This window comes from Oncorhynchus keta, unplaced genomic scaffold (genome assembly GCF_023373465.1).
Source record: "Oncorhynchus keta strain PuntledgeMale-10-30-2019 unplaced genomic scaffold, Oket_V2 Un_scaffold_9339_pilon_pilon, whole genome shotgun sequence".
In the NCBI taxonomy this organism is placed as follows: Eukaryota; Metazoa; Chordata; class Actinopteri; order Salmoniformes; family Salmonidae; genus Oncorhynchus; species Oncorhynchus keta.
In genome coordinates, this window is record NW_026291016.1 from 37,501 (window position 1) to 50,835 (window position 13,335).

General features: G+C 41.5%; 1 protein-coding gene across 1 annotated transcript in view; it reads right to left on the bottom strand.

Moving 5' to 3' along the window:
• The window catches only part of LOC127929643 (uncharacterized), a 133,503-nt gene that overhangs the window by 11,577 nt on the left and 108,591 nt on the right, over positions 1-13,335 (bottom strand). The gene's annotated exons all lie outside the window — the stretch shown is intronic.

Genomic DNA, 13,335 nt, shown 5'->3' on the forward strand with positions numbered 1-13,335 from the left:
TACTCCTTAACTCTGGAACACAGACAGAATGTTACCACAGAACAATACTCCTTAACTCTGGAACACAGACAGAATGTTACCACAGACACTACTGCTCCTTAACTCTGGAACACAGACAGAATGTTACCACAGAACACTACTCCTTAACTCTGGAACACAGACAGAATGTTACCACAGAACACTACTCCTTAACTCTGGAACACAGACAGAATGTTACCACAGAACACTACTCCTTAACTCTGGAACACAGACAGAATGTTACCACAGAACACTACTCCTTAACTCTGGAACACAGACAGAATGTTACCACAGAACACTACTCCTTAACTCTGGAACACAGACACAGACAGAATGTTACCACAGAACACTACTCCTTAACTCTGGAACACAGACAGAATGTTACCACAGAACACTACTCCTTAACTCTGGAACACAGACAGAATGTTACCACAGAACACTACTCCTTAACTCTGGAACACAGACACAAACAGAATGTTACCACAGAACACTACTCCTTAACTCTGGAACACAGACAGAATGTTACCACAGACACTACTCCTTAACTCTGGAACACAGACACAGACAGAATGTTACCACAGAACACTACTCCTCAACTCTGGAACACAGACAGATAGAATGTCACTAAATCCACTTCAATCAGTGTAGGTGAAGGGGAGGAGACAGGTTAAAGAAGGATTTGTGGTGAACGAGCAAGACAAAATATTTAATAGCCTTTGAACGGGGTATGTTAGTATATGCCATGCGCACCAGTTTGTGTCAAGAACTGAAACGCTGCTGGGTTTTTCACGCTCAATAGTTTCCTGTGTGTATGATGAATGGTCCACCACCCAAAGGGCATCCAGCCAACTGGACACAACTGTATTTGTATTTATTATGGATCCCCATTAGTTCCTGCCAAGGCAGCAGCTATTCTTCCTGGGGTTTATTATGGATCCCCATTAGTTCCTGCCAAGGCAGCAGCTACTATTCCTGGGGTTTATTATGGACCCCCATTAGTTCCTGCCAAGGCAGCAGCTACTCTTCCTGGGGTTTATTATGGATCCCCATTAGTTCCTGCCAAGGCAGCAGCTACTCTTCCTGGGGTTTATTATGGATCCCCATTAGTTCCTGCCAAGGCAGCAGCTATTCTTCCTGGGGTTTATTATGGATCCCCATTAGTTCCTGCCAAGGCAGCAGCTACTCTTCCTGGGGTTTATTATGGATCCCCATTAGTTCCTGCCAAGGCAGCAGCTACTCTTCCTGGGGTTTATTATGGATCCCCATTAGTTCCTGCCAAGGCAGCAGCTACTCTTCCTGGGGTTTATTATGGATCCCCATTAGTTCCTGCCAAGGCAGCAGCTACTCTTCCTGGGGTTTATTATGGATCCCCATTAGTTCCTGCCAAGGCAGCAGCTACTCTTCCTGGGGTTTATTATGGATCCCCATTAGTTCCTGCCAAGGCAGCAGCTACTCTTCCTGGGGTTTATTATGGATCCCCATTAGTTCCTGCCAAGGCAGCAGCTACTCTTCCTGGGGTTTATTATGGATCCCCATTAGTTCCTGTCAAGGCAGCAGCTACTCTTCCTGGGGTTTATTATGGATCCCCATTAGTTCCTGCCAAGGCAGCAGCTACTCTTCCTGGGGTTTATTATGGATCCCCATTAGTTCCTGCCAAGGCAGCAGCTACTCTTCCTGGGGTTTATTATGGATCCCCATTAGTTCCTGCCAAGGCAGCAGCTACTCTTCCTGGGGTTTATTATGGATCCCCATTAGTTCCTGCCAAGGCAGCAGCTACTCTTCCTGGGGTTTATTATGGATCCCCATTAGTTCCTGCCAAGGCAGCCAGCTACTCTTCCTGGGGTTTATTATGGATCCCCATTAGTTCCTGCCAAGGCAGCAGCTACTCTTCCTGGGGTTTATTATGGATCCCCATTAGTTCCTGCCAAGGCAGCAGCTACTCTTCCTGGGGTTTATTATGGATCCCCATTAGTTCCTGCCAAGGCAGCAGCTACTCTTCCTGGGGTTTATTATGGATCCCCATTAGTTCCTGCCAAGGCAGCAGCTACTCTTCCTGGGGTTTATTATGGATCCCCATTAGTTCCTGTCAAGGCAGCAGCTACTCTTCCTGGGGTTTATTATGGATCCCCATTAGTTCCTGCCAAGGCAGCAGCTACTCTTCCTGGGGGTTTAAGGATCCACATTAGTTCCTACCAAGACAGCAGCTACTCTTCCTGGGGTTTATTATGGATCCTCATTAGTTCCTGTCAAGGCAGCCAGCTACTCTTCCTGGGGTTTATTATGGATCCTCATTAGTTCCTGTCAAGGCAGCCAGCTACTCTTCCTGGGGTTTATTATGGATCCCCATTAGTTCCTGCCAAGGCAGCCAGCTACTCTTCCTGGGGTTTATTATGGATCCCCATTAGTTCCTGTCAAGACAGCAGCTACTCTTCCTGGGGTTTATTATGGATCCCCATTAGTTCCTGTCAAGACAGCAGCTACTCTTCCTGGGGTTTATTATGGATCCCCATTAGTTCCTGCCAAGGCAGCAGCTACTCTTCCTGGGGGTTTATTATGGATCCCCAATAGTTCCTGCCAAGGCAGCCAGCTACTCTTCCTGGGATCCAGCTAAATTAAGGCAGTTTTACAATTATACAGCAATACATTCATAACATTTTTCATAATACATTAGGTGTGTGCCTTCAGGCCCATACTCCACTATCACATATCTACAACACAAAATCCATGTGTATGTGTGTGTATAGTGGATATGTTATCGTGTGTGTGTAGTGGGTATGTTATCGTGTGTGTGTAGTGGGTATGTTATCGTGTGTGTATAGTGGATATGTTATCGTGTGTGTGTAGTGGGTATGTTATCGTGTGTGTGTAGTGGGTATGTTATCGTGTGTGTATAGTGGGTATGTTATCGTGTGTGTATAGTGGGTATGTTATTGTGTGTGTATAGTGGGTATGTTATCGTGTGTGTATAGTGGGTATGTTATCGTGTGTGTATAGTGGGTATGTTATCGTGTGTGTATAGTGGGTATGTTATCGTGTGTGTATAGTGGGTATGTTATCGTGTGTGTATAGTGGGTATGTTATCGTGTGTGTATAGTGGGTATGTTATCGTGTGTGTATAGTGGGTATGTTATCGTGTGTGTATAGTGGGTATGTTATCGTGTGTGTATAGTGGGTATGTTATCGTGTGTGTATAGTGGGTATGTTATCGTGTGTGTATAGTGGGTATGTTATCGTGTGTGTATAGTGGGTATGTTATCGTGTGTGTATAGTGGGTATGTTATCGTGTGTGTATAGTGGGTATGTTATCGTGTGTGTATAGTGGGTATGTTATCGTGTGTGTGTATAGTGGGTATGTTATCGTGTGTGTATAGTGGGTATGTTATCGTGTGTGTATAGTGGGTATGTTATCGTGTGTGTATAGTGGGTATGTTATCGTGTGTGTATAGTGGGTATGTTATCGTGTGTGTATAGTGGGTATGTTATCGTGTGTGTATAGTGGGTATGTTATCGTGTGTGTATAGTGGGTATGTTATCGTGTGTGTATAGTGGGTATGTTATCGTGTGTGTATAGTGGGTATGTTATCGTGTGTGTATAGTGGGTATGTTATCGTGTGTGTATAGTGGGTATGTTATCGTGTGTGTATAGTGGGTATGTTATCGTGTGTGTATAGTGGGTATGTTATCGTGTGTGTATAGTGGGTATGTTATCGTGTGTGTATAGTGGGTATGTTATCGTGTGTGTATAGTGGGTATGTTATCGTGTGTGTATAGTGGGTATGTTATCGTATAGTGTGTATAGTGGGTATGTTATCGTGTGTGTATAGTGGGTATGTTATCGTGTGTGTATAGTGGGTATGTTATCGTGTGTGTGTGTATAGTGGGTATGTTATCGTGTGTGTATAGTGGGTATGTTATATCGTGTGTGTATAGTGGGTATGTTATCGTGTAGTGGGTATGTTATAGTAGTGGGTATGTTATCGTGTGTGTATAGTGGGTATGTTATCGTGTGTGTATAGTGGGTATGTTATCGTGTGTGTATAGTGGGTATGTTATCGTGTGTGTATAGTGGGTATGTTATCGTGTGTGTATAGTGGGTATGTTATCGTGTGTGTATAGTGGGTATGTTATCGTGTGTGTATAGTGGGTATGTTATCGTGTGTGTATAGTGGGTATGTTATCGTGTGTGTATAGTGGGTATGTTATCGTGTGTGTATAGTGGGTATGTTATCGTGTGTGTATAGTGGGTATGTTATCGTGTGTGTATAGTGGGTATGTTATCGTGTGTGTATAGTGGGTATGTTATCGTGTGTGTATAGTGGGTATGTTATCGTGTGTGTATAGTGGGTATGTTATCGTGTGTGTATAGTGGGTATGTTATGTGTGTGTGTATAGTGGGTATGTTATCGTGTGTGTATAGTGGGTATGTTATCGTGTGTGTATAGTGGGTATGTTATCGTGTGTGTATAGTGGGTATGTTATCGTGTGTGTATAGTGGGTATGTTATCGTGTGTGTATAGTGGGTATGTTATCGTGTGTGTATAGTGGGTATGTTATCGTGTGTGTATAGTGGGTATGTGGTGTATAGTGGGTATGTTATCGTGTGTGTATAGTGGGTATGTTATCGTGTGTGTATAGTGGGTATGTTATCGTGTGTGTATAGTGGGTATGTTATCGTGTGTGTATAGTGGTATGTTATGTTGTATAGTGGGTATGTTATCGTGTGTGTATAGTGGGTATGTTATCGTGTGTGTATAGTGGGTATGTTATCGTGTGTGTATAGTGGGTATGTTATCGTGTGTGTATAGTGGGTATGTTATCGTGTGTGTATAGTGGGTATGTTATCGTGTGTGTATAGTGGGTATGTTATCGTGTGTGTATAGTGGGTATGTTATCGTGTGTGTATAGTGGGTATGTTATCGTGTGTGTATAGTGGGTATGTTATCGTGTGTGTATAGTGGGTATGTTATCGTGTGTGTATAGTGGGTATGTTATCGTGTGTGTATAGTGGGTATGTTATCGTGTGTGTATAGTGGGTATGTTATCGTGTGTGTATAGTGGGTATGTTATCGTGTGTGTATAGTGGGTATGTTATCGTGTGTGTATAGTGGGTATGTTATCGTGTGTGTATAGTGGGTATGTTATCGTGTGTGTATGTGTATAGTGGGTATGTTATGTGTGTGTATAGTGGGTATGTTGTGGTATGTTATCGTGTGTGTATAGTGGGTATGTTATCGTGTGTGTATAGTGGGTATGTTATCGTGTGTGTATAGTGGGTATGTTATCGTGTGTGTATAGTGGGTATGTTATCGTGTGTGTATAGTGGGTATATCGTGGTGTATAGTGGGTATGTTATCGTGTGTGTATAGTGGGTATGTTATCGTGTGTGTATAGTGGGTATGTTATCGTGTGTGTATAGTGGGTATGTTATCGTGTGTGTATAGTGTATGTTAGTGTGGTATGTATGTTATCGTGTGTGTATAGTGGGTATGTTATCGTGTGTGTATAGTGGGTATGTTATCGTGTGTGTATAGTGGGTATGTTATCGTGTGTGTATAGTGGGTATGTTATCGTGTGTGTATAGTGGGTATGTTATGTGTGTATAGTGGGTATGTTATCGTGTGTGTAGTGTGTATGTTAGTGGGTATGTTATCGTGTGTGTATAGTGGGTATGTTATCGTGTGTGTATAGTGGGTATGTTATCGTGTGTGTATAGTGGGTATGTTATCGTGTGTGTATAGTGGGTATGTTATCGTGTGTGTATAGTGGGTATGTTATCGTGTGTGTATAGTGTATAGTGGGTATGTTATGTTATCGTGTGTATAGTGGGTATGTTATCGTGTGTGTATAGTGGGTATGTTATCGTGTGTGTATAGTGGGTATGTTAGTGGGTATGTTATCGTCGTGTGTGTATAGTGGGTATGTTATCGTGTGTGTATAGTGGGTATGTTATCGTGTGTGTATAGTGGGTATGTTATCGTGTGTGTATAGTGGGTATGTTATCGTGTGTGTATAGTGGGTATGTTATCGTGTGTGTATAGTGGGTATGTTATCGTGTGTGTATAGTGGGTATGTTATCGTGTGTGTATAGTGGGTATGTTATCGTGTGTGTATAGTGGGTGTGTGTATAGTGGGTATGTTATCGTGTGTGTATAGTGGGTATGTTATCGTGTGTGTATAGTGGGTATGTTATCGTGTGTGTATAGTGGGTATGTTATCGTGTGTGTATAGTGGGTATGTTATCGTGTGTGTATAGTGGGTATGTTATATGTTATAGTGGGTATGTTATCGTGTGTGTATAGTGGGTATGTTATCGTGTGTGTATAGTGGGTATGTTATCGTGTGTGTATAGTGGGTATGTTATCGTGTGTGTATAGTGGGTATGTTATCGTGTGTGTATAGTGGGTATGTTATCGTGTGTGTATAGTGGGTATGTTATATGTTATCGTGTGTGTATAGTGGGTATGTTATCGTGTGTGTGTGGGTATGTTATCGTGTGTGTATAGTGGGTATGTTTGTGTCTCTATAGTGGGTATGTTATCGCTGTTCCATAAGGTGTATTTTCATCTGTTTTTTAAATATGATGTGGAATAGTATGTTTCCATGTAGGTATGTGGTTATCTGTGGATATAGAGTTATAGTGGGTAGTCATGGTTCTATAGTGGGTATGTATCGTGTGTGTATAGTGGGTATGTTATCGTGTGTGTATAGTGGGTCATGGTTCTATGTGGTACTGTGTGATATAGTTAGTTCTATGTAGTCATCGTTCTATGTGGTACTGTGGAATAGAGTTCCATGTAGTCATCTCTATGTGTTACTGTGGAATAGAGTTCTATTTTAGTCATTTTTATGTGGTACTGTGGAATAGAGTTCCATGTAGTCATGGTTCTATGTGGTACTGTGGAAGTAGAGTTCCATGTAGTCATGGCTCTATGTGGTACTAGTGGGAATAGAGTTCCATGTAGTCATGGCTCTATGTAGTACTGTGGAATAGAGTTGTGTAGTCATGGCTCTATGTGGTACTGTGGAATAGAGTTCCATGTAGTCATGGTTCTATGTGGTACTGTGGAATAGAGTTCCATGTAGTCATGGCTCTATGTGGTACTGTGGAATAGAGTTCCATGTAGTCATGGCTCTATGTGGTACTGTGGAATAGAGTTCCATGTAGTCATGGCTCTATGTGGTACTGTGGAATAGAGTTCCATGTAGTCATGGCTCTATGTGGTACTGTGGAATAGAGTTCCATGTAGTCATGGCTCTATGTAGTACTGTGGAATAGAGTTCCATGTAGTCATGACTCTATGTGGTACTGTGTGCCTCCCATAGTCTGTTCTGGACTTGAGGACTGTGAAGGGACCTCTGGTGGCATGTCTTGTGGGGTATGCATGGGGTGTCTGAGCTGCGTGGTAGTCATTTAAACAGACAGCTCGGTGCTTTCAAAATGTCGATACCTCTCACAAATACAAGTAGTGATGAAGCCAATCTCTCCTCCACTTTGAGCCAGGAGAGATTGACATGCAGACCGAGGCTCTGCATCTGTCCTCGTGCTCCTAGACCTTAGTGCTGCTTATGACATCATCGATCACCACATTCTTTTGGAGAGATTGGAAACCCTAATTGGTCTACACGGACAAGTTCTGGCCTGGTTAAGATAGTTCTGGCCTGGTTTAGATCTTATCTGTCGGAAAGATATCAGTTTGTCTCTGTGGATGGTTTGTCTTCTGACAAATCAATTGTAAGTTTTGGTGTTCCTCAAGGTTCCGTTTTAGGACCACTATTGTTTTCACTAAATATTCTACCTCTTGGTGATGTCATTCGGAAACATAATGTTAACTTTCACTGCTATGCGGACGACACACAGCTGTACATTTCAATGAAACATGGTGAAGCCCCAAAATTGCCCTCCCTGGAAGCCAGTGTTTCAGACAAGTAAGTGGATGGCAGCAAATGTTTTACTTTAAAACTCTGGCAAAACAGAGATGCTAGTTCTAGGTCCCAAGAAACAAAGAGATCTTCCGTTGGATCTGACAATTAATCTTAATGGTTGTAAAGTCGTCTCAAATAAAACTGTGAAGGACCTCAGCGTTACTCTGGACCCTGATCTCTCTTTTGACGAACATATCAAGAATGTTTCAAGGACATGTTTTTTCCATCTACGTAACATTGCAAAAATCTCATTTTTTTGCCACAAAATGATGCATAAAAGCTTATCCATGCTTTTGTCCCTTCTAAACTAGACTACTGCCATGCTCTACTTTCCGGCTACCCGGATAAAGTACTAAATAAACTTCAGTTACTGCTGAACACGGCTGCTAGAATCTTGACTAGAACCAACATTTGTTTTTCATATTACTCCAGTGCTAGCCTCTCTACACTGGCTTCCTGTTAAGGCAAGGGCTGATTTCAAGGTTTTACTGCTAACCTACAACTCATTACATGGGCTTTCTCCTACCTATCTCTCTGATTTGGTCCTGCCATACATATCTACACGTACACGATGGTCACAAGACGCAGGCCTCCTTACTGTCCCTAGAATTTCTGAATAAACAGCTGGAAGCAGGGCTTTCTCCCATAGAGCTCCATTTTTATGGAATGATCTGCCTGTCCATGTGAGAGACGCAGACTCTGTCTGACCTTTAAGTCTTTATTGAAGACTCATCTTCTTCAGTAGGTCCTATGATTGAGTGTAGTCTGGCCCAGGGATGCGAAGGTGAACGTAAAGGCACTGGAGCGATGAACCGCCCTTGCGGCAGCGTAGCCTAGTGGTTAGAGCGTTGGACTAGTAACCGGAAGGTTGCGAGGTCAAACCCCGGAGCTGACAAGGTCGTTCTGCTCCTGAACAGGCAGTTAACCCACTGTTCCTAGGCTGTCATTGAAAATAAGAATATGTTCTTAACTGACTTGCCTGGTTAAATAAAGGTAAAATAAAATAAAATAAAAGACCAGTTTATGTGTCGTAGGTTAACCCACTGTTAGACCAGTTAACCCACTGTTCAATCTGTTATATCTTGTAATTTTCCTGTCTTATCCGGTGTCCTAAAGGTAAAATAAAATAAAATGAAGTTTAAGCTCCTGGTGTAATTTTCCTGTCTTATCTAATTCTCTCTCCCTCCCCTCCCTGAGGACCTGAGCCCTGGAACCATGCCTCGGGACTATCTGGCCTGATGACTCCTTGCTGTCTCCAGTCCACCTGGCCGTGCTGCTGCTCCAGTTTCAACTGTTATGCCTGCGGCTATGGAACTCTGACCTGTTCACCGGACGTGCTACCTGTCCCAGACCTGCTGTTTTCGACTCTCTCTCTCTACCGGACCTGCTGTCTCTAACTCTGAATGATTGGCTATGAAAAGCCAACTGACATTTACTCCTGAGGTGCTGACCTGTTGCGCCCTCTACAACCACTGTGATTATTATTATCTGACCCTGCTGGTCATCTATGAACATTTGAACATCTTGGCCATGTTCTGTTATAATCTCCACCCGGCACAGCCAGAAGAGGACTGGCCACCCCTCATAGCCTGGTTCCTCTCTAGGTTTCATCCTAGGTTTTGGCCTTTCTAGGGAGTTTTTCCTAGCCACCGTGCTTCTACACCTGCATCGCTTGCTGTTTGGGGGGTTTTAGGCTGGGTTTCTGTACAGCACTTTGAGATATCAGCTGATGTACGAAGGGCTTTATAAATACATTTGATCGATTGATATTATTAATGTTTGCTCTCTCAATATTAGGAATGTGTTCTTAATGTTTTGTACACTAAAGTGTATATTGGTGTTAAACTGTTAAACCCATAAACCTCTCAGTGAACCGTTTAACGACGACATTCATATCCAATGACTGGAGTTCTGACACATTTGGGCTCAACCTTCCCAATATGTAAAACACTAAGTTTGCTCAATTAAACCACTGACAAAAGTTGGATTTGTGTTGCTATATTGTTTTAGAAATGAATGTCTACGTACTGCTACTGTAGACAAGAGCTGAATATGTTGAATGTCAATGCACTGTGAATTAATGTAGTAATTACACACATCAGGGAGCACGTCTGGTGAAACTGGTCAGGGCTCCATAGCCGCCGGCAGAACAGTTGAAACGCCATTTCCACGCACCGTATGTAGACTTTTATTGTTATTGACTGTACGTTTTGTTTACTCCATGTGTAACTCTGTGTTGTTGTTTACTCCATGTGTAACTCTGTGTTGTTGTTTACTCCATGTGTAACTCTGTGTTGTTGTTTACTCCATGTGTAACTCTGTGTTGTTGTTTACTCCATGTGTAACTCTGTGTTGTTGTTTACTCCATGTGTAACTCTGGGTTGTTGTTTACTCCATGTGTAACTCTGTGTTGTTGTTTACTCCATGTGTAACTCTGTGTTGTTGTTTACTCCATGTGTAACTCTGTGTTGTTGTTTACTCCATGTGTAACTCTGTGTTGTTGTTTACTCCATGTGTAACTCTGTGTTGTTGTTTACTCCATGTGTAACTCTGTGTTGTTGTTTACTCCATGTGTAACTCTGTGTTGTTGTTTACTCCATGTGTAACTCTGTGTTGTTGTTTACTCCATGTGTAACTCTGTGTTGTTGTTTACTCCATGTGTAACTCTGTGTTGTTGTTTACTCCATGTGTAACTCTGTGTTGTTGTTTACTCCATGTGTAACTCTGTGTTGTTGTTTACTCCATGTGTAACTCTGTGTTGTTGTTTACTCCATGTGTAACTCTGTGTTGTTGTTTACTCCATGTGTAACTCTGTGTTGTTGTTTACTCCATGTGTAACTCTGTGTTGTTGTTTACTCCATGTGTAACTCTGTGTTGTTGTTTACTCCATGTGTAACTCTGTGTTGTTGTTTACTCCATTTAACTCTGTGTTGTTGTTTACTCCATGTGTAACTCTGTGTTGTTGTTTACTCCATGTGTAACTCTGTGTTGTTTACTCCATGTGTTGTTTACTCCATGTGTAACTCTGTGTTGTTGTTTACTCCATGTGTAACTCTGTGTTGTTGTTTACTGTGTTGTTGTTTACCATGTGTAACTCTGTTGTTGTTCCATTTACTCCATCCATGTGTAACTCTGTGTTGTTGTTTACTCCATGTGTAACTCTGTGTTGTTGTTTACTCCATGTGTAACTCTGTGTTGTTGTTTGTTGTGTGTCGAACTGTTTACTTTATCTTGTCGCAGTTGTAAATGTAACTCTTGTTCTCAACTAGCCTACCTGGTTCTGTGTTCTCAACTGCCTACCTTGTTTACTCCAGTAACTCTGTTTGTTGTTCTCAACTAGCCTACCTGGTTAAATAAAGGTGTTCTCAACTAGCCTACCTGGTTAAATAAAGGTGTTCTCAACTAGCCTACCTGGTCAAAGCCTACCTGGTTAAATAAAGGTGTTCTCAGAGCCTACCTGGTTAAATAAAGGTGTTCTCAACTAGCCTACCTGGTTAAATAAAGGTGTTCTCAACTAGCCTACCTGGTTAAATAAAGGTGTTCTCAACTCAACTAGCCTACCTGGTTAAATAAAGGTGTTCTCAACTAGCCTACCTGGTTAAATAAAGGTGGAATACATATGTTTATTTATTTTTTAAATTGTGTTGTTATATTGTTTTTGAAATTAATTGTCTACGTACTGCTACTGAGGACAGAGTAGAATATGTTGAATATCAATGCACTGTGGTCCTTCTGTAGCTCAGTTGGTAGAGCATGGCGCTTGTAACGCCAGGGTAGTGGGTTCGATTCCCGGGACCACCCATACGTAGAATGTATGCACACATGACTGTAAGTCGCTTTGGATAAAAGCGTCTGCTAAATGGCATATATATATATACACTGTGAATTAATATAATAATTACACACATGAGTTAAAACAACTGCTGTGCGAAATAAATGAAAAAGGGATTAATTCCGTCAATCAGTTTGATAGAAAACATATTGCAGTCGAAGTGTAGATACTATCAATGTTGTGTTTGTGTACCATCTGTCTATAAGCTAATTATTCTGGAACCAGAATAAGGGGCTTCGCGTCCCAAATGGCCCCCTATACCCCAATGTAGTGCACTACTTTTGACCTAGGTCAATAGGGATCTGGTTAAAAGCAGTGCACTACATAGGGAATATGGTGTCTGGGTTTTTTTTGGGGGGGGGGGACACGTCCCTAGAACCACGTTTCCTCTTAGAGTGAAACTGCTGTCTGTGAAGAACACATTGAAAAGTTAAATCATAAAGGTTACCGGCAGAGACAGAAACAGTCGTACTTTCCACTGCTCTCTGCAACCCGTTCGCAGTTCTCACACTTCATTTCTATTTATTCATTAAATGTTCACTAAATGTTTATTCACTAAATGTATTTACCAGCGTGTCGTCTCCAGACTTCTAGGAGCCTTTGTGTGTTTATCTCGGGAAGAGGTTTTTGGGGTAAAAAGCAGGAGACACATTTCTGTCTCGTATCAATAAATCTCTCCAAAAAAAAGCAGAATCGAATCTTGTGTGCACCAGCTATCTGGACTGTCTGTCACCACAGAGTACATGTGTGTTGTCTATGATGACGTCTAGGAGTTTTTCATTTGGATTGGCTTTCTGCCACGTCCACGAGTCTGATCTGATATCAGATGATAACCGACAGATGGATTAATGGTAGAACTATAATCATCAGATGATAACCAACAGAGGGATTAATGGTAGAACTATAATCATCAGATGATAATCAACAGAGGGATTAATGGTAGAACTATAATCATCAGATGATAACCAACAGAGGGATTAATGGTAGAACTATAATCATCAGATGATAACCGACAGATGGATTAATGGTAGAACTATAATCATCAGATGATAACCAACAGAGAGATTAATGGTAGAACTATAATCATCAGATGATAACCAACAGAGAGATTAATGGTAGAACTATAATCATCAGATGGATTAATGGTAGAACTATAATCATCAGATGATAACCAACAGAGAGATTAATGGTAGAACTATAATCATCAGATGATAACCAACAGAGAGATTAATGGTAGAACTATAATCATCAGATGATAACCAACAGATGGATTAATGGTAGAACTATAATCATCAGATGATAACCAACAGAGGGATTAATGGTAGAACTATAATCATCAGATGATAACCAACAGAGGGATTAATGGTAGAACTATAATCATCAGATGATAACCAACAGATGGATTAATGGTAGAACTATAATCATCAGATGATAACCAACAGAGAGATTAATGGTAGAACTATAATCATCAGATGATAACCAACAGAGGGATTAATGGTAGAACTATAATCATCAGATGATAACCAACAGAGGGATTAATGGTAGAACTATAATCATCAGAT